The sequence below is a fragment of the Bufo bufo genome, chromosome 2, assembly GCF_905171765.1.
Source record: "Bufo bufo chromosome 2, aBufBuf1.1, whole genome shotgun sequence".
In the NCBI taxonomy this organism is placed as follows: domain Eukaryota; kingdom Metazoa; phylum Chordata; class Amphibia; order Anura; family Bufonidae; genus Bufo; species Bufo bufo.
This window is the reverse complement of record NC_053390.1, coordinates 606753041-606774709: the sequence shown is the minus strand read 5'-3', so window position 1 is coordinate 606774709 and position 21669 is coordinate 606753041. Positions and strand designations below refer to the sequence as shown.

General features: G+C 44.8%; 1 long non-coding RNA gene across 1 annotated transcript in view; it reads left to right on the top strand.

The window, feature by feature from the left end:
- Nucleotides 1-458, top strand: part of LOC120989938 — a 90763-nt gene extending 90305 nt beyond the window's left edge. Inside the window, exon 3 of the long non-coding RNA XR_005776345.1 lies at nucleotides 284-458. This is a non-coding gene — a long non-coding RNA (uncharacterized LOC120989938). The remainder of the gene's footprint in view (nucleotides 1-283) is intronic.
- Nucleotides 459-21669: the final 21211 nt, after the last annotated feature.

Here is a 21669-nt window from a genome sequence, read left to right as displayed (position 1 = left end):
ATTTAGACCGGCGATGGATGTGCCGAAGTTATGTAGAGGCCGATGCCTCCTCATAACTTCGATGGATCCACTGCCAGCTCAGGGGTTACTAAGACCAGTGTCTAAAATGCTGGTCTTAATAAATGACCTCCCAAGTCCCGAAAACTCTTTTAACATGCAACTACTGTATATTATGACTAGAGGAAACACAATATTTTTGAAAAAAGTAGTCAAAAATGTTTAATTTGTATTTATTACTTTATTACATTGTCTTTTTAATGTTTTTTTCTATTATTATTTTCAGGCCCTTCATTAAAACCCCAAGCCAAAATCATTCAAGACCGCTTCCTATACTGCTGTCCTTCCAAGTTATATTCGTGGAGGGGATTTTCAAAGTTATGAAAAGTGTTCTGAAAAGTGCTGGGGAATCCCCTGTACACTATGTTTGTCTTTTAACCCCCTAGGTAGCTCTGTGAAAGAGGAATAGTCTTGAGAATTTGAGCATAAAGACTACAATTTAACCAGTGCAATAATTATCTGCTTCCAGTTTATGATACTGCTGGCCATAATTTGTGTGAGCAGTGATGAAAATTAAATGTGCTATATATCAACATAGTTGCTTACCCAAGAAATAAATGGACTTTGTCTACTAAGTAAAGTGCAAATATACCTATTTACTGTGAGGATTGGAGACCTTTCATTATACAAGATGTGGTTTGGAGAAATTTCATGATATACCTTAATTATTCTAAGCACTTCCTCTATAGACCAGCTATAGGAGTGTAGGAAACGTACATTTCTAATTTCCAGCAAGCACAGTAAACAGGATACTAGGTATATTTACCCACCCACTTATATCACAATCCATACGACAAAACTGAGGAGTCTATATACGCATAAACAATCATACAGGTCCTGATTCTTTGCTGTATGAACACGGCCACCTGTGAACATAGCCTAAATGTTAAGGCAAGTATTAGAGATGGGCAAATTAATTCTATAGAATCAAAATTTTGCTCAGAAGTTCTCCAAAATTCTAATTCTATAGAATCAGAATGCTAGGTGATTTAATTTGGAAGAATGTTTGAGGAAAAAGATAAAAAATAAATTAAAAAAAGGCCAGTTTTTATGGCAATTTGATCTTGGTTGAATTGAATTAGGTCAGAATTAATTAGGATGCCCAATTTGGTCAAATCAGACCTGAATTAAATTTCTGGAAATTTGCTCATCACTAGTAAGGATCAATCATTATAAATCCTTGATTGACCCTGACTTGTCAAGATGTTAAGATTAATATTCAGCCATTCTTTTATTAAAGCTGTTTTGGCAGAGCTGCGTGACAACCAATATGGCCAGCAGCACAACTGCCAGGGGATTTCAACCACATTTCCAAAACTATTGAATATCAGAATTTTACAACAAAATACTCTCTACCCTTGTCTTATTGTCTTTAAACTTTACATATAACTGAGGCTCTGCTGACATCTGAGTAATGATTTCTGCTTATAAGCAGCCCTTCTGATCCCCATTGACTTTTCTGTTCTGTTGCATTGTCCATTCCTTTGATGGTAAAAATAATGCTTAATTCAGTACTATTCTTCCCACCAAATCTCACGTTTGCTACAGTGGCTCCAAAGCAAATGAGAAAAAGTTAGGGGGAATTTATCATTGTAGGAGTATTTGAGGATAGCTTTTAGGCTTGAGTTGCTATGCGCACCTTTGCCAAATTTATGAAAATGGGGCACAGTAATAATAAATTTGGCACAAGTGAAATGTGGTTGCACCTATTTCAATGAATGGGCGAGAGGGATGCCTGGGGTGGAGTTGTTACTTTTTTGAGACTATTTAAAAAGTTGAATATGACACAAAAGGGATCTGACATCCTGATCAAATTTCCACTCCACATCTGTTGATGTTATTGGAAGATGTGCTCAAAAAGTAAAAAAAAAATTGCAAAGCCCCTAGTTGCAAGGTTTTGAAGCCAGAATTCAGGTGTGTAGAATTTAATAAATTCCCCCTTAGGGCTCATGCACACAACTGTATGTATTTTGCAGTCTGCAAAACACGGATCCGCAAAAAAAAAAAAAAAGAATGACATCTGTGTGACATCCGTATTGCATCCATTGCGGATCCATTGTAACAATGCCTGTCCTTGTCCGCAAAATTAACAAGAATAGGACATGTTCTATTATTTTGCGGAACGGACATGCGGATATACAGAAACAGAATGCACGTGGCGCCCATTTCCGTTTTCTTTCAGACCCATTGAAGTAAATGGTTCCACATACGGACCTGTAAAAAAATCGGAATGGAAACGGGAAAAAAAATACGTTTGTGTGCATGAACCCTTAGGGTTTAGATTTTGCATCCAGTATGATTCACCAATGTCTTATTGCAGCAATGAGGCTTAAAGGGAATCTGTCAGCTCCAAAACACCCCCCAAGTTTGCGCAAGCAGTGTCTAGTGTAAGTGATACAGATTATGTAATTTTTATCTTCACAGCGCTGGGCTCAAAGAAACCAGCAGTAAAATGCATTGAGGGAGCTCCTCCTTGAGCCTTTTCCATTATGGACATGAGCTTGGGACTCCTCACCATTTTACTGCTGGTTACATAATTGTTTCATAATAAAAAAACATTTTGTCACTTTTTATTTTATGGTACCAGTGCTTTGATTTCTCGACATTTTAAAAATAATTGCATATTGTGTACATGCTAACATTGCTAATGATAATATATACTGTGCAGTGTGTATAGTGCATGTAATATGTCCATATGAGCAACATGTAAAACACGAATAAAATATATTTAAGCAAATATGTATTTATGGCTTTTATGTCCTGTAGACAAGAAGAAATAAGATTAGCTAGTTTTATATGTTATGCTAAAGCCAATAAACAGCATTACAGGCAGGGCCCTACTTTTTCAGGATGGAATGTCAGAATCATAAGCAAACCAATAGTAGGGAATGCATCATCCTTTATGGAGGTCTGCCAAAGCGTCTTATGAGATCAATTGGTTCAGAGCAAATCCCACTTGGTTGACTACAGATTTCCTGTTTGTTAAAACGTATTTGAAACCACCAAATCATCCAAGAAGCTAAAAAAAAGCAAAACATAAAACTATAGTTACAGGAGTTTCCAGCTTAGTTAAAGGGGTTGTCCGGGATTGGGGACATTGGTGTATGTGTACAATGGTCCCCTAAATATTACATTCATGCCTGTCCTTCACTTACCAGACATTTCTGATGGCCCTTTTTCACTTCACAAATTTTCAGCCGGAAGTGCAGTTTCTATCGCAGTCAGTGACGTACCGGGTCCCTTTCTGCATAACGAAGCCTCTTCTTCCGCTTCGCAAGGAGCCCGGTGACGTCACCTTCAGCGTCAATAATTATTCCGAGCTCATGGAGGGGCAGTAACTAGGCGGCAACACACCGCGCTAAGCCACGCCCCTCTGTCATCGGGCAGGGCGCATTCTTGGCAAGGAAGGAGGCAGGAGGCGTTTAGGGGCTTTACTAAGGGGGAGGTATAGTTGCGACAGGAGGCGGCATATGAATTAGGGGGGCGGCTGCACGGAGGAGCAGACACACACTTGAAACAATGCGATTCTGCGCTGCGCTGGGACCCAGAAAGCAGTGAAATACCTAAAAACATCTGTTAAACGCATCCTTTTATTTACAGCACACTGCAGGATGGAATAGTGCAGTATACGGTGTCGAACTGGAGTGCTAATTGCTGGAGATTACAGAAGGGAGCAATGTGTATATAATTATATAAAACCTGTCTAGTAGAGTTGAGTGGACACCTGGATGTTCGGGTTCGGCAGCTTCGGCCGAACTTGAAAAAAAAGTTCGGGTTTGGGACCCGAACTTGACCCGAACTTGACCCGAAACCCATTGAAGTCAATGGGGACCCGAACTTTTGGGCACTAAATCGGCTCTAAAATAGTCCTGGAAAGGGCTAGAGGGCTGCAAAAGGCATCAAAATGTGCTTAAGAGCATGGGAACTGTTCTGCAAACAAATGTGGATAGGGAAATGACTTAAAATAACATAAAATACAGAAAATTTTTAAATAATCTGGATCTAGGAGTAGGAGGTTGAGGAGGCAGTGGATGGGTGTATGTGGCGTTGTAGGTTGACGTGGCGGTGTAGGTGGAAACGGCGGTGTAGGAGGAATAGGTAGCCAACACTGACTTGTGTTATTTTTTATTTTTAAATTGGGGTATCCCCCAAAATATTGGGACATATAACCAAATAAAACAAAGAATAAGTGCACTTGAGTACAAGAATGGATGGTTGAGGCTGGTATAAATGTCTATTCTGCACAAGGTACGGACAAGTCCTGTGGGATCCATGCCTGGTTCATTTTAATAAACGTAAGCTTGTCCACATTGGCTACGTCCTGTGATAATGCTCTCTGCCGTACTAAACACACGTTCACACTATACACTGGCTGCAGGGCAGGTCAGCACCTCGAAGGCTGACAAAGCTTTTCCACATTTGGGCCATGCTAAACCTGCCTTCTCAGGTGCTGGTGGTGCCCCAGCTGCGTTGGCGACCTCTTCCTCCTCCTCTGCCTTCGCCTTGTGATTCCACTGTGCCCCGCTGTCAGGTGGGAATGCAATCATCAGCGTGCGCTTGTAGTCGCGCATCTTCCGATCAGTAACAGATGTTTTCACTAAATTTAGTTCCCTGTCAGCAATGCAGAGCAGGGGTTCATTCACGGCAAAAGGGGGTTCATGTCACCCATCAATAGAACAGAGGATTTTGAGAGATTTAGGCCCCTGTCACCCAGGCACAGCAGGGCTTCATTCACGGCAAAAGGGGGATCATGTCACCCAGCAATTGAACAGAGGATTTTGAGAGATTTAGGCCCCTGTCAGCAATGCAGAGCAGGGGTTCATTCACGGCAAAAGGGGGTTCATGTCACCAAGCAATACAACAGAGGATTTTGAGAGATTTAGGCCCATGTCACCCAGGCACAGCAGGGGTTCATTCACGGCAAAAGGGGGATCATGTCACCCAGCAATAGAACAGAGGATTTTGAGAGATTTAGGCCCCTGTCAGCAATGCAGAGCAGGGGTTCATTCACGGCAAAAGGGGGTACATGTCACCCAGCAATAGAACAGAGGATTTTGAGAGATTTAGGCCCCTGTCACCCAGGGACAGCAGGGGTTTATTCACGGCAAAAGGGGGTTCATGTCACCCAGCAATACAACAGAGGATTTTGAGAGATTTAGGCCCGTGTCACCCAGGCACAGCAGGGGTTTGTATACGCCAAAAATGGTAAAATGTCACCCGACAATTGAAGATAGGAATTTTTTCAATTTAGGGCACTAAAATTGGCACTTTTTTTTAAGTTAAAATGGCTCTAAAATAGTCCTTGAAAAGGCTAGAGGGATGTAAAAGGCAGTAAAATGTGCTTAAGAGCATGGCAACTGCTCTGCAAACAAATGTGGGTAAGGAAATAACTTAAAATGAAATAAAATAACTAAAAATTACAAATTATTAACCTGCAACTCAGAGAAGGAGGTGGATATGGAGTCGGAGGTTGAGGAGGCGGTGAATGTGGTGTTGTAGGTGAAGGCAGCAATGGAGGAGGAGGAGGTAGCCAACAATGTTTTTTTTTTTTTTATTGGGGTAGGTAGCCCCCAAAATATTGGGACAAATAAAAAAAATAAAAAAAGAATCATTGCACTTGACTTGAGCACAAGAATGTATGTTTGATGGTGGTATAAATGTCTATTCTGCACAAGGTACAGACAAGTCTTGTGGGATCCAAGCCTGGTTCATTTTAATGAACGTGAGCTTGTCCACGTTGGCTGTGGACAGGCGGCTGCGTCTGTCTGTAATGACTCCTCCTGCCGTGCAAAATACACGTTCAAAGAGTACACTGGCTGCAGGGCAGGCCAGCACCTCCAAGGCATACAGGGCAAGCTCTGGCCATGTGGACAATTTGAAGACCCAGAAGTTGAATGGGGCAGAACCATCAGTCAGTATGTGTAGTCGTGTGCACAGGTACTGTTCCACCATGTTGTTCAAATGCTGCCTCCTGCTAACACGCTCCATATCAGCAGTTGGGGCCGGTTGATGCGGCGAGGTGACAAAGCTTTTCCACATGTCGGCCACGCTAACCCTGCCTTCTGAGGTGCTGGCGCTGACACAGCTACGCTGGCGACCTCTTCCTCCTCCCCTGCCTTCGCCTTGTGCTTCCACTTGTCCCCCGGCGTCAGTCGGGAATGCTCTCAGGAGTGCGTCTACCAGCGTGCGCCTGTAGTCGCGCATCTTCCGATCACGCTCCAGTGAGGGAATTAAGGACGGCACATTGTCTTTGTAACGGGGATCCAGCAGGGTGGCCACCCAGTAGTCAGCACACGTTAAAATGTGGGCAACTCTGCATTCGTTGCGCAAGCACTGCAGCATGTAGTCGCTCATGTGTGCCAGGCTGCCCAGAGGTAAGGACAAGCTGTCCTCTGTGGGAGGCATATCGTCTGCGTCCTCCGTATCCCCCCAGCCACGCACCAGTGATGGGCCCTAGCTGCGTTGGATGCCATCCCGCTGTGAATATGCTTCATCCCCTTCCTCCTCCTCCTCATCCTCCTCATCCTCCAGTAGTGGGCCCTGGCTGGCCAAATTTGTACCTGGCCTCTGCTGTTGCAAAATTCCTCTTTCTGAGCCACTTCTGAAAGACTGGCCTGAAACTGTTAGAGATGACCCCTCTTCCTCCTCCTCGTCCTGGGCCACATTCTCTTCCATCATCGCCCTAAGTGTTTTCTCAAGGAGACATAGAAGTGGTATTGTAACGCTGAAAACGGCGTCATCGCCACTGGCCATGTTGGTGGAGTACTCTAAACAGCGCAACAGGGCACACAGGTCTCGCATGGAGGCCCAGTCATTGGTGGTGAAGTGGTGCTGTTCCGCAGTGCGACTGACCCGTGCGTGCTGCAGCTGAAACTCCACTATGGCCTGCTGCTGCTCGCACAGTCTGTCCAGCATGTGCAAGGTGGAATTCCACCTGGTGGGCACGTCGCATATGAGGCGGTGAGCGGGAAGGCCGAAGTTACGCTGTAGAGCAGACAGCCGAGCGGCGGCGGGATGAGAACGCCGGAAGCGCGCACAGATGGCCCGCACTTTATGCAGCAGCTCTGACATGTCGGGATAGTTGTGAATGAATTTCTGCACTACCAAGTTCAGCACATGCGCCAGGCAAGGGATGTGCGTCAAACCGGCTAGTCCCAGAGCTGCAACGAGATTTCGCCCATTATCGCACACCACCAGGCCGGCCTTGAGGCTCACTGGCAGCAACCACTCGTCGGTCTGTTGTTCTATACCCCGCCACAACTCCTGCGCGGTGTGGGGCCTGTCCCCCAAACACATCAGTTTCAGAACGGCCTGCTGACGTTTACCCCTGGCTGTGCTGAAGTTGGTGGTGAAGGTCTGTCACTGGCCGGATGAGAAGGTGGTGGAAGAGGAGGAGGAAGCCGAGTAGGAAGAGATGGCAACAGGGGGCAAAGAATGATGCCCTGCGATCCTTGGCGGCGGAAGGACGTGCGCCAAACAGCTCTCCGCCTGGGGCCCAGCCGCCACTACATTTACCAAGTGTGCAGTTAGGGAGATATAGCGTCCCTGGCCGTGCTTACTGGTCCACGTATGTGTGGTTAGGTGGACCTTGCCACAGATGGCGTTGCGCAGTGCACACTTGATTTTATCCGATACTTGGTTGTGCAGGGAGGGCACGGCTCTCCTGGAGAAGTAGTGGCGGCTGGGAACGACGTACTGTGGGACAGCAAGCGACGTGATCTGTTTGAAGCTGTCTGTCTTCACCAGCCTGAATGACAGCATTTCAAAGGCCAGTAGTTTAGAAATGCAGGCATTCAGGGCCAGGGATCGAGGGTGGCTAGGTGGGAATTTACGCTTTCTCTCAAAGGTTTGTGAGATGGAGAGCTGAACGCTTCCGTGTGACATGGTGGAGATGCTTGGTGACGGAGGTGGTGTTGTTGGTGGCACATCCTCTGTTTGCTGGGCGGCAGGTGCCAACATTCCTACAGAGGCGGAGGAAGAGGCCGAGGCAGCAGCAGAAGAGGGAGCAGGAAGGGCCTGAGCCATTTCTTAGTTTAGAAGGTGCTTACTCCACTGCAGCCCGAGTCTCGCATTGTACATGCCTGGTCATGCAGGTTGTGCTAAGGTTCAGAATGTTAATGCCTCGCTTCAGGCTCTGATGGCACAGCGTGCAAACCACTCGGGTCTTGTCGTCAGCACATTGTGTGAAGAAGTGGCATGCCAGGGAATTCCTTGAAGCTGCCTTTGGGGTGCTCGGTCCCTGTTGATGGTGGCCAGTAGCAGGCGAACTGTTTTGGCGACGGCTGCACTGTTTTTGCACCATGCTCCCGCTTTTGCTACGCTGTTGGCTCAGCCTCACCACTGCCTCTTCCTCCGAACTCTGAAAGTCAGTGGCACGACCTTCATTCCATGTGGGGTCTAGGACCTCATCGTCCCCTGCATCGTCTTCCACCCAGTCTTCCTCCCTGACCTCCTTTTCGGTCTGCACACTGCAGAAAGACGCAGCAGTTGGCACCTGTGTTTCGTCAACATCAGAGACGTGCTAAGGTGGTATTCCCATGTCCTCATCAGGAAACATAAGTGGTTGTGAGTCAGTGCATTCTATGTCTTCCTTCCCTGGGGAAGGGCTAGGTGGATGCCCTTGGGAAACCCTGCCAGCAGAGTCTTCAAACAGCATAAGAGACTGCTGCATGACTTGAGGCTCAGACAGGTTCCCCGATATGCACAGGAGTGATGTGACAGACTGATGGGTATGGGTTTCAGGCGCCACCTGTGCGCTTTCTGCAGAAGACTGGGTGGGAGATAATGTGAACATGCTGGATCCACTGTCGGCCACCCAATTGACTAGCGCCTGTACTTGCTCAGGCCTTACCATCCTTAGAACGGCATTAGGCCCGACCAAATATCGCTGTAGATTCTGGCGACTACTGGGACCGGAGGTAGTAAAATAAAATCACAGAAATTTAGTGGCAAATATGGGGGAACTGCTCAAACCCCAAACACTGTAGCGTGTTTCTCATTGGGGGAGCAGTCCCACCGCATGTGGACCGCAGCAAACGACCATCCCCAGTAAAAAATGCGTACAATGGAGGATGCCGGCACGGTCCACATGCACCACAAAGGCATCCTACGCAAACCGGAGCATTGTGCGGATAAAAATATTATTATCTAAATCACAGAAAAAAATGCACCAAACGGATTATACTAGCTAGTCATACAAGCAGATATTAAAAGCTGATTTTTTGCCAATATATTCCTGTCAGGAACACATCGGAGCGTAGTTAGAGTAGTGGTAGGATCCTTGCCATACTGAGAGACCGTGACGTGGTGCATGATGGGCTCCGATGTGTTCCACACAGGAATATATTGGCAAAAGTCTCAGCTTTTAATATCTGCTTGTATGACTAGCTAGTATAGTCAGTGGCATATCCGTTTGGTGCATTTTTTTCTGTGACCTGAGGTAGTAGGTTCAAAAGGACGTGTAGCTGTGGCAGAACGGCCACGTAATCTCCCTGCACCAGAGGCTCCACCAACACCACCACCAGGACCATGACCGCGTCCCTTATTAGATGTTTGCCTCATAGTTAACGTTCACAAAGCAAAGTAAAAAATGGTTTAGTATGTTAAAAATAATTAACTGCCAATATAAACCCTGATGTAGGGTTTTGCACTAATTATTTTTTTTTTAACTCTATATGACAGTGGTATTTTTGGCCTAAATGTGACACTCACTTATACACGTCTTATCCCAGATGTGCAGTATATCAGAGGGTTTTTTCGCCGCAGTAACCAAAAAGCCGTATTTCTGGCCTAAATGTGACATTTACTGATGCTTGTCTAATCCCAGATGTGCAGTATATTAGAGGCTTTTTTCACCCTAGTAAACAAAAAGCTGTATTTCTGGCCTAAATGTGACAGTCACTTATGCACGTGTAATCCCAGATGTGCAGTATATTAGAGGCTTTTTTCACCCCAGTATGCTAAAGCTGTATTTATGGCCTAAATGTGACAGTCACTTATGCACGTGTAAGCCCAGATTTGCAGTATATTAGAGGTTTTTTTCACCCTAACCAAAAATCTGTATTTCTGTCCTAAATGTGACAGTCACTTATTCCCGTATAATCCCAGATGTGCAGTATATTAGAGGGTTTTTTCACCCCAATATGCCAAAGCCGTATTTATGGCCTAAATGTGACAGTCACTTATGCACGTGTAATCCCAGATGTGCAGTATATTAGAGGGTTTTTTCACCCTAACCAAAAAGCTGTATTTCTGTCCTAAATGTGACAGTCACTTATGCACGTGTAATCCCAGATGTGCAGTATATTAGAGGGTTTTTTCACCCTAACCAAAAAGCTGTATTTCTGTCCTAAATGTGACAGTCACTTATGCTTGTCTAATCCCAGATGTGCAGTATATTAGAGGGTTTTTCATCCTAACCAAAAGCTGTATTTCTGTCCTAAATGTGACAGTGATTTATGCACTTGTAATCCCAGATGTGCCGTATATTAGAGGGTTTTTTCACCCTAACCAAAAAGCTGTATTTCTGTCCTAAATGTGACAGTGACTTATGCACTTGTAATCCCAGATGTGTAGTATATTAGAGGGTTTTTTCACCCTAACCAAAAAGCTGTATTTCTGTCCTAAATGTGACAGTGACTTATGCATGTGTAATCCCAGATGTGCAGTATATTAGAGGGTTTTTTCACCCTAACCAAAAAGCTATATTTCTGTCCTAAATGTGACAGTCACTTATGCAAGTGTAATCCCAGATGTGCAGTATATTAGAGGGTTTTTTCACCCCAATATGCCAAAGCCGTATTTATGGCCTAAATGTGACAGTCACTTATGCACGTGTAATCCCAGATGTGCAGTATATTAGAGGGTTTTTTCACCCTAACCAAAAAGCTGTATTTCTGTCCTAAATGTGACAGTCACTTATGCACGTGTAATCCCAGATGTGCAGTAAATTAGAGGGTTTTTAACTTTAACCAAAAAGCTGTATTTCTGTCCTAAATGTGACAGTCACTTATGCACGTGTAATCCCAGATGTGCAGTATATTAGAGGGTTTTTTCATTCTTACCAAAAAGCTGTATTTCTGTCCTAAATGTGACAGTCATTTATGCTTGTCTAATCCCAGATGTGCAGTATATTAGAGGGTTTTTTCACCCTAACCAAAAAGCTGTATTTCTGTCCTAAATGTGACAGTGACTTATGCACGTGTAATCCCAGATGTGCAGTATATTAGAGGGTTTTTTCACCCTAACCAAAAAGCTATATTTCTGTCCTAAATGGGACAGTCACTTATGCAAGTATAATCTCAGATGTGCAGTATATGAGAGGCTTTTTTCACCCCAGTATACCAAAGCCATATTTATGGCCTAAATGTGACAGTCACTTATGCACGTGTAATCCCAGATGTGCAGTAAATTAGAGGGTTTTTCACTTTAACCAAAAAGCTGTATTTCTGTCCTAAATGTGACAGTCACTTATGCACGTGTAATCCCAGATGTGCAGTATATTAGAGTTTTTTTTTATTCTTACCAAAAAGCTGTATTTCTGTCCTAAATGTGACAGTGACTTATGCACGTGTAATCCCAGATATGCAGTATATTAGAGTTTTTTTTCACCCTAATCAAAAATCTGTATTTCTGTCCTAAATGTGACAGACACTTATGCACATGTAATCCCAGATGTGCAGTATATTAGAGGGTTTTTTCATTCTGACCAAAAAGCTGTATTTCTGTCCTAAATGTGACAGTGACTTATGCACGTTGTAGGAAGGCACAAGGGTCCGTCATTGACGGAAGGTACGTGTCACCGAGGTTCCTGGCCTCAGTGAGATAAGAACCGGTTATTTTATGTGTCAGCCGCAGCTAGTGCTTGCTGACACTGTTTATTCTTAGTGTGGCTGAAAAGCCGATCCGGGCCGGTTCTTATTGGGAGCAGCTAAAGAGCAGGGTGGGTGGCTGTTCCCCACGTCCAGGACAGGTTTTGGGCTGGGGTTTAAAAACCCAGCCAGCAGCTCAGCTGGGGGTGGTATGTTCCTCCAAGTGAAAGTGGAGCTGTGAAGGCTCTGTGTCTCTGGGAGCTGCATGAGAGCCACCAGCTGGAAGCCAGGTGCCCGAAAGCCTGCTGTGGATATCCAGGTGACATGTTTGTTTTGAGTTCTGTGGACTTTGGCCGTGTGAAATAACACGAGGAATTCCTGTGGAGTGAATTAACACCAGGACTCTGCAAAGTGTTTGTGTTATGTTTTTCCTTGGGTGTGAATAAACACTGAACTTTTTGCTTTACTATCGTGTTCTTGCCTCTGTACTGCGTCCGCTTACCCTGCCTACCAGAGCAAATCCCTACAATTGGTGGCTTGGAGCGGGCAAGCACAGTGAGGCTGGCGTGAACGCCAAAATTTTATTTTTTTTCTCTCACGGTTGTATGTCATTTATCAAACCGGCTAGATTCAAACCGGTGTCAAGAGACGAAATGGAGGCTGTTATGAAGGCCCTCGTGGAGGCTAACCTGCAACAACGCGAGGCTAATAAGCAGCAGCAGGAGACCAACCAGTTGCTGCTACAACATGTAATGGCATTACAGTCAGCAGGAGCAACCCCAAGCGTACACGATGCCCGGAAAGCAGTACGTGCAGCGATCCCTAAAATGACCCCCGCAGACGACATCGAGACCTACCTGGCGATGTATGAAAAAGTGGCCACCAGGGAAAAGCTGCCCCAAGACCAGTGGGCTGAGGTCGTCGCTACTTTTCTGACATCAGAGTCCCAGCGGGTGTTTTTCGACTTGCCTGATGATCAAGCGGCCGACTACCCAAAGGTAAAGGGGAAGATTTTGGCAAGACTGGGGGTGAATGTGCTGGTCCGGGCCCAGCGGGTGCATCAGTGGGGGTTCAACCCGGCGGAGCCCGTGAGACCCCAGTATTATGACCTGCTTAACCTGTTGCAAAAGTGGCTACAACCTGACGTGTTGAGCCCCACTGCTATGTTGGACCGGTTATTACCAGACAGGTTCTGGAGGGCTCTGCCACCCCCTCTCCAGCAATGTATTGGCCAGATCTCCCAGGGAATGCGCTGGAGATGGTCGACCTGGTGGAGCGCTATGAGGCTACCCGGAACTTACAGGGGGGTTCTGTTGGGAGGGGGGCAGTCAGATCCCGTAACTCTCCACCCCGGACCCAACAACCGGTACCCATCAAACCTGCACGGGATATAACCCCTGTGGACCCCGCTCCAATAATCTGCTGGCGGTGTCGAGAGCCAGGGCATGTTCGAGCGGACTGTCCACGTCAGGGGGAACCCATGGACACGAACTGTGGCTTCCGTCAATCATTATATGCCAGGAAACTGTGTGCAGTAGGTGCTTCGGAGTCTCTGAACCACCTGTGCCAGGTTGAGGTGGGAGACACTCCAGCGGAGGCTCTGTTGGACTCAGGAAGTCTGGTGATCCTGGTAAGAGCTTCCCTGGTACGCTCCTCTGAGTACACTGGCCGTAAGGTTGGAGTCATGTGTATCCATGGGGACTTAAAAGACTATCCTACTGCTATGGTGTCTCTGTCTACGGTTTCCGGCAGGTGGATCCACGAGGTGGCTGTTGCAACCCACCTCCACTATGAACTTATAGTAGGGAGAGACTTCCAGGGTTTCACGGCACTGTGGCCGGTTCTGAGAATGACTGATACGCATGATATAGGTGTAACCCTAGCAGAATGGCCCGGCTCAGGGGGGAGACCAGAACCCTGGGAACCTGAGTCCGAAGGTCCCGCGGTAGGGGTGACCGCCACTTTGGTGGAAGAGGAGGAGACAACCCCGCTGAGTGTAATGGTGGGAGACATGGAGCACTTGCCGCCGTGGCCTGAGCTGGCAGACCTCAATGTCTCCGGGGATAATTTTGGTACCGCGCAACACCGGGATCCAACCTTGTCCCGAGCCTGGGAAAATGTGCTAATAATAGATGGTGAACCACAACAACCAGGGGCGGAGTCGGTGTTCCCCCGTTTTGTGGTCCATCAGGAGATGTTGTATTGGGTAAATCAGCTGCGAGGTGAATCCGTTGAACAGTTGGTGGTGCCTCAGGCTTATCGCAAACTCGTGTTAGAGTTAGCACACCAGCATGTTCTCGGGGGTCATCTGGGAATGCAGAAAACACAGGACCGGATACTACAACGGTTTTACTGACCCAGTGTGTTTAAAGAGGTGGACAAGTTCTGTAAGTCTTGCCCGACCTGCCAGGCAACTAGCCCCCAGCACCTTTTTCGCAGTCTCTTGGTACCCCTCCCGATCATTGATGTACCGTTTGAGCGAATCGCTATGGACCTAGTAGGTCCTGTACCAAAGTCCGTTAGGGGACACCAACACATCTTGGTTGTCCTTGATTACGCTACTCGGTACCCGGAGGCAGTGCCACTGCGACATAATGGAGATGTTCTCCCAAGTGGGGCTACCTATAGAGGTCCTGACTGACCAGGTGACCCCTTTTATGTCCAAGGTCATGAGGGAACAACAACCCACTCCACATAAAAGCGTCCTGGAATATGTTACCAAGATGCAACAGCGGATAGAGACCGTTTTGCCTCTTGTCAGAGACCCATGGAGGCCGCTCCAGAGTCGGATCTATAATCGGCAGGCTCGGGTCCGGAACTTTAACCCGGGTGATCGGGTTTTGGTTCTGGTGCCGACAGTGGACAGTAAGTTCCTAGCCAGGTGGCAGGGGCCCTACGAGGTACGTGAAAAAATAGGAGAGGTAAATTACAAAGTACACCAGCCGGGGAGGCGAAAGCCGGAGCAGGTTTACCATGTTAATTTGCTAAAACCTTGGAAGGATAGGGAAACCTGTACGGAAGACAGTCCGCGGCCAGGCTTTCTTGGACAGGAGATTCCGGCTCCTAAGTCTGATGCAAGGGAAGCGGTTGCCACAATAAAAATTGCTGACAGCCTCTCCTCTAAACAGGCTCAGGAAACCAGGGAGTTCGTTAGTCGGAACACGGATGTGTTCTCAGACCTCCCTGGACGCACTTCCATAATCCAACATGACATTGTCACGGAGCCTCAGGCAAAAATATGGTTAAAACCATACCGAGTACCCGAGGCTCGGCGAAAAGCCATCTCGGAGGACGTACAACTCATGTTGCGGCTGGATGTCATTGAGGAGTCTAAAAGTGAGTGGGCCAGTCCGATAGTATTAATACCCAAGCCAGACGGGACATTGAGGTTCTGTAATGACTTCCGCAAACTTAACCACCTCCGGACCGCCTAACGCAGATTCGCGTTCCGGAGGTGGCAGCGCTGCGCACAGTCACGCATATACGCGTCATCTCGCGAGACGCGAGATTTCGCTCCAAGCCGGCCCGCGCATGCGCATCGCGGGCCGGCAAAAGTTAAAGAACAAGTTCGTCACCAGCTGCCAGCAACGATCATTGGCTGGCAGGCTGGCGATTTTTAAAAAATCCAATCACAAGCCATATAACAGATCATATTAGTAAATATGATCTGTTATATGGCTTGTCTGCTCCTCTGCTGGTCCTTTTCGTCGGTTGGATCCAGCAGAGAAGCAGACATCACTGTGAGTACACCAAACACTTCACTGTAGCCCCTGATCACCCCCCTGCACCCCAATTACCCTTTGATCACCCCTTTGATCGCCCTGTCAATCACCAGTGAAAGGAAAAAAGTGATCAGTGTAAACTGTCACTTTTTTTTTTCACTAGTATTGGCTGTTAGGTTTTAGGATAGTTTAGGCCCCTTGGTTAGGTAGTTAGCGTCAGTTAGCGCCCACCCCACCGCACCGCAGTCACTTTTATTCGCTGAATAGCGTATCGCTAATCAGCATTTGTACTTTTATAGTATCTGTAAGTGATCAAAACTGATCACGGTCAGATCTATAATAGTATTAGTGTCACTTTAGTTCGCCCTCCACCCAAAACGCAGTGTTTGCCCGATCAGGCCTGATCGGTCGCCCACACGTGCGTTCACCCACGCCCGCCCATCGCAGTGACAAAAAATATATTTTTTTTTTGATCACTGCACATTCATTTTACACGCACTGCGGCGATAAAAAAATCAGTTTTGATATTTTTTACCAACGCAGCGGCCTCCGGTACTTCGCCAGCAGCTCAGCTGGGGGTGGTATGTTCCTCCAAGTGAAAATGGAACTGTGAAGGCTCTGTGTCTCTGGGAGCTGCATGAGAGCCACCAGCTGGAAGCCAGGCGCCCTAAAGCCTGCTGTGGATATCCAGATGACGTGTTTGTTTTGAGTTCTATGGACTTTGGCCGTGTGAAATACCACAAGGAATTCCTGTGGTGTGAATTAACACCAGGACTCTGCAAAGTGTTTGTGTTATGTTTTTCTTTGGATGTGAATAAACACTGAACTTTTTGCTTTACTACCATGTTCTTGCCTCTGTACTGCGTCTGCTTACCCTGCCTACCAGACCAAATCCCTACAACGTGTAATCCCAGATGTGCAGTATATTAGAGGGTTTTTTCACCCTAACCAAAAAGCTGTATTTCTGTCCTAAATGTGACAGTGACTTATGTACGTATAATCCCAGATGTGCAGTATATTAGATGGTTTTTTAACCCTAACCAAAAAGCTGTATTTCTGTCCTAAATGTGACAATCACTTATGCATGTATAATCCCAGATGTGCAGTGTATTAGAGGGTTTTTTAACCCTAACCAAAAAGCTATATTTCTATCCTAAATGTGACAGTGACTTATGCACGTGTAATCCCAGATGTGCAGTATATTAGAGGGTTTTTTCACCCTAACCAAAAAGCTGTATTTCTGTCCTAAATGTGACAGTCACTTTCGCTTGTCAAATCCCAGATGTGCCGTATATTAGAGGGTTTTTTCACCCTAACCAAAAAGCTGTATTTCTGTCCTAAATGTGACAGTCACTTTCGCTTGTCAAATCCCAGATGTGCAGTATATTAGAGGGTTTTTTCACCCTAACCAAAAAGCTGTATTTCTGTCCTAAATGTGACAGTTAATTATGCACGTGTAATCCCAGATGTGCAGCATATTAGAGGGTTTTTTTCACCCTAACCAAAAAGCTGTATTTCTGTCCTAAATGTGACAGTCACTTATGCACGTGTAATCCCAGATGTGCAGTATATTAGAGGGTTTTTTCACCCTAACCAAAAAGCTGTATTTCTGTCCTAAATGTCAGTCACTTATGCACGTGTAATCCCAGATGTGCAGTATATTAGAGGGTTTTTTGACCCTAACCAAAAAGCTGTATTTCTGTCCTAAATGTGACAGTGACTTATGCATATGTAATCTCAGATATGCAGTATATTAGATGTTTTTTTCACCCTAACTAAAAAGCTCTATTTCTGTCCTAAATGTGACAGTGATTTATGCACGTGTAATCCCAGATGTGCAGTTAATTAGAGGGTTTTTTCACCCTAACCAAAAAGCTGTATTTCTGTCCTAAATGTGACAGTCACTTATGCTTGTGTAATCCCAGATGTGCAGTATATTAGAAGGTTTTTTCACGCTAACCAAAAAGCTGTATTTCTTTCCTAAATGTGACAGTGATTTATGCACGTGTAATCCCAGATGTGCAGTATATTAGAGGGTTTTTTCACCCTAACCAAAAAGCTGTATTTCTGTCCTAAATGTGACAGTGACTTATGCACGTGTAATCCCAGATGTGCAGTTTATTAGCGGGTTTTTTCACCCTAACTAAAAAGCTGTATTTCTGTCCTAAATGTGACAGTGACTTATGCACGTGTAATCCCAGATGTGCAGTATATTAGAGGCTTTTTTCACCCTAACCAAAAAGCTGTATTTCTGTCCTAAATGTGACAGTAACTTATGCACGTGTAATCCCAGATGTGCAGTATATTAGTTGGTTTTTTCACCCTAACCAAAAAGCTGTATTTCTGTCCTAAATGTGACAGTCACTTATGCTTGTCTAATCCCAGATGTGCAGTATATTAGAGGGTTTTTTCACCCCAGTATGCCAAAGCTGTATTTCTGGACTTACAGATAGCCTATGCTGGTGCACTATCATTGCATAAAATGGCTGCCGATCATGTATTGATATTGACTAACTGACGAAAAAAAAAGTTCTTTTTAGCTGTGGTTGGCTCAGGGCAGGCTTAAAAAAATTGTGCACTGCACCCACAAAACACTTTTTCTGTAGATCGCTGAGTACATAAACCAGTTTTTGATAAGATTTCTCCCAGATCTCTCCCTCACAGCAGCTGCTGCCTCTTTCTACACTAATCCGAGCAGAGTGACGGGCGGCGCTATGTGACTCCAGCTTAAATAGAGGCTGGGTCTCATGCTGCAGTTGGCCAATCACAGCCATGCCAATAGTAGGCATGGCTGTGATGGCCTTTTGGGGCAAGTAGTATGACGCTTGTTGATTGGCTGCTTTGCAGCATTTCAAACAGCGACATAAAAATCGGCGAACACCGAACCCGAACCTGAACTTTTATGTAAATGTTTGGGTTCGGGTCCGGATGCCGAAGTTCGGGTTCGCTGAACTCTACTGTCTCGGAATTATATCTAGAACGATATGTTCAGCATATACAAGTTTCCTTCAAGTCCACACCGATGGAAAGCTAACTTTTTTGCATAGCTGTAATCACTCATTTACAGTTTCCTTCTTACTAAGGTGATTCATTGTATGTACTTTACATATGTATCATTTCTCTTAAAATACAGAATTTTATTTGAGATTTCCCATGACATGCAAAGGTTCAGTAGAGTAGAAAGTAGTAGAGGAACATACATTGTATATTTTTTAAAATATCATAGCTGAGGGACTACTGTACTTACTAGATACAAAACGTTGGGTTTATCTAGCTCAAGGGTGCAGGTTTACATTTAAAAAAATATTTGAAGGGCTAATACAGTATGAGGATGCAACAGTCTGCTTTTTTCTAGAAACAGCACCACTACTGGCAGTGTGTGGTACTGCAGCATATCCCTATTCACCTGAATTGCTGTTTGCAATATTTTATTTCTTATCTGAGATAACCCCTTCAACTAATTCAATGTGAATAAGGGGTGTATTACGTTCCGGCAGTACTACGATGTATCCGTATGGCACATATGTAACAGAGTTAACAGTTACACTTTACAAGATAATACAAGGTACTTACTAATGTATTGTGATTGTCCATATTGCCTCTGCTGGCTTGATTCATTTTTCCATCACATTATACACTGCTCGTTTCCAGGGGTTATGACCACCCTGTAATCCAGCAGCGGTAGCCATGCCTATACATTATAGGCAACCTTTCTGGTGGCCGGGACTGCAGGAGCATGCATAGACTGGTGCTTTTTCCTATAGTGTACAAGCATGACCACCGCTGCTGGATTGCAGGATGGTCGTAAACCCTGGAAACGAGTAGTATATAATGCAATAAAAAATGAATCCGGCCAGCAAAGGAAGCAATATGAACAATCACAATATTATTAAAGGTTCTTTCACACTGCGTTTTTTGTCCGGCGACCTCTTGGCATGTTTGCCGTGCTGCAGCCGGACCTTATAAGGAATGGGGCCGGAGCAGACTTCCGACGGCACGGTGGACTTGTGGTGGACACTGTTGACTTCCCTCACCTGAACAGCCTGCCTGACCCTGCTGCCGCTAGTGTGAAAGTAGCCTAAGTGCCTTTTATTAACTTTCTCTACATGACAAATGCTATTTGCTGAAGTGAGACAACCCCTTTAAGGCTAGTGGGTCATCAACACCCATACTCCCTTCAAAGGCCAGTTCTTCTCACCCAGGTTCCCAAAATACCCTTACCATTGTCTAGACCACAGTTTTATATGTCTTTTCAAAAGTTTGAGCCACTATTTAGACACACAGGGGGTTATTTATTATGTTTTTACCCCAGTTTTTAGCATATTAATGTTGCAGATTTTATGGCAAAAGTGTTTCAATCACCGGTCTTAATAAATAAATTACCTCCATAATATATATATATATATATATATATATATATATATATATAGTCATTTTTCATCAGAATGAAAGATGCCTGATTATCAGCAGCACTTCTTCCTGTGTAATCAGTAATGTATGGAGAAGAATGAATGTGGTAACAATCGTTCCTTCCCCATTCACTTTGCATTAGCTTTTGTGATAAGACCGGTGGAAACGAGCTGATGTATGTGTTCTCATCCATTGACGCTCACACTACCTGAACATTTTGAAATGTAATACAGCCCTTATTCACAATGAATTAGTTGAAGGGATTATCTCTGAAAAGAAAAAAAAAATATAGAAACAGTACTGTGCATGTGAATAGGATATTCTGCAGTACCATACACTGCCAGTAGTGGTGCTGTATCTAGAATAAAGCAGACTCTGTTGTGTCCTCATACTGTATTAGCCCTTCAATGTATTTTAGTGTAAACCTGCACCTTTGAGCTATATCAGTAAATAATTTTGCGTCTAGTAAGTATTCCCCAACTACAATATAAAATATATAACGTATATTCTATTTTCTACTCTACTGAAACTTTGCATATCACAGGAAATCTCAAATAAAATACTGTATTTTTGGGGAAATGATACATACGTAAAGTGCATACAATGAATCACCTTAGTAAGTAGGAAACTGTAAATGAGTGATTACATCTAGAGATGAGCGAATCGAAGTTGACGAAGTGGAATTTGATCCAAATTTCAGGATAAATTCGATTCGCACCGAATCCGAATTTCCTCACTGTTCGTGGTAACGAATCGCATTTTTTGCTAAAATGGTTGCTGCACGTGTTAGGACATGAAGCAAGGAACTCTGGGAAGGAGTTCAATGCCATGCAGGAAGCCAATCAACAGCCAGCCAGCCCTGTGATGTCACAGCCCAATAAATAGCCTCAGCCATCTTGGATTAAGCCATTTTCCAGTGTACTAATCGCAGAAAGAGATGTCAGGAGGCGCTAGGGACAGTGTTAGAAAATAATTTTAACCTTTTATTTTGCTGTATAGAAGTTCAGGGAAAGGATGGGGAGGAATTATTCCACAGTATTGAAGCAGAACAGGGTTCAGTAGGGGAGTTTACAGCCTGGGTAATAGAAACAATCCTATTACACCTTGCTGCACTGACTGCAAATCCAAATTGCCATTAAACAGCTCTGTAATTCCAGCAAACTGTTCTTGTTATGGGGGTGCAAGTGCTGTTTGATACAGCCATTAACAAGGTTTATTACAAAGAAATATTTCTACGTCTTATTTGCCCTTGTGCTGTGCAGTTCTATGCTATAAAGCATTTTTTGGGCTTGTATTAGTGGGGAAAAAAGGACTTATTAGCCGTTGTTTGGTGAAGTGAAAAAATAACAGCCCTTTTAGGCGTTTATTAATGGCAAAAAAATCTATATTATTTGCTGTTCAGAGGTGAAGTTATATGTTCTAAAGCTTTTTGTGGCGTGTATTAGTAGCAAAAAAATATATATTATTTGCCGTTCAGCGGTGCAGTTATATGTTCTAAAGCCTTTTGTGGAGTGTATAAGTGGAAAAAACTAAGGGCCTATTTGTCAATCAGCGTTGCAGTTATATGTTCTAAAGCCCTTTTTGGCGTGTATTAGTAGCAAAAAAATATATATTATTTGCTGTTCAGCGGTGCAGTTATATGTTCTAAATCCTTTTGTGGAGTGTATGAG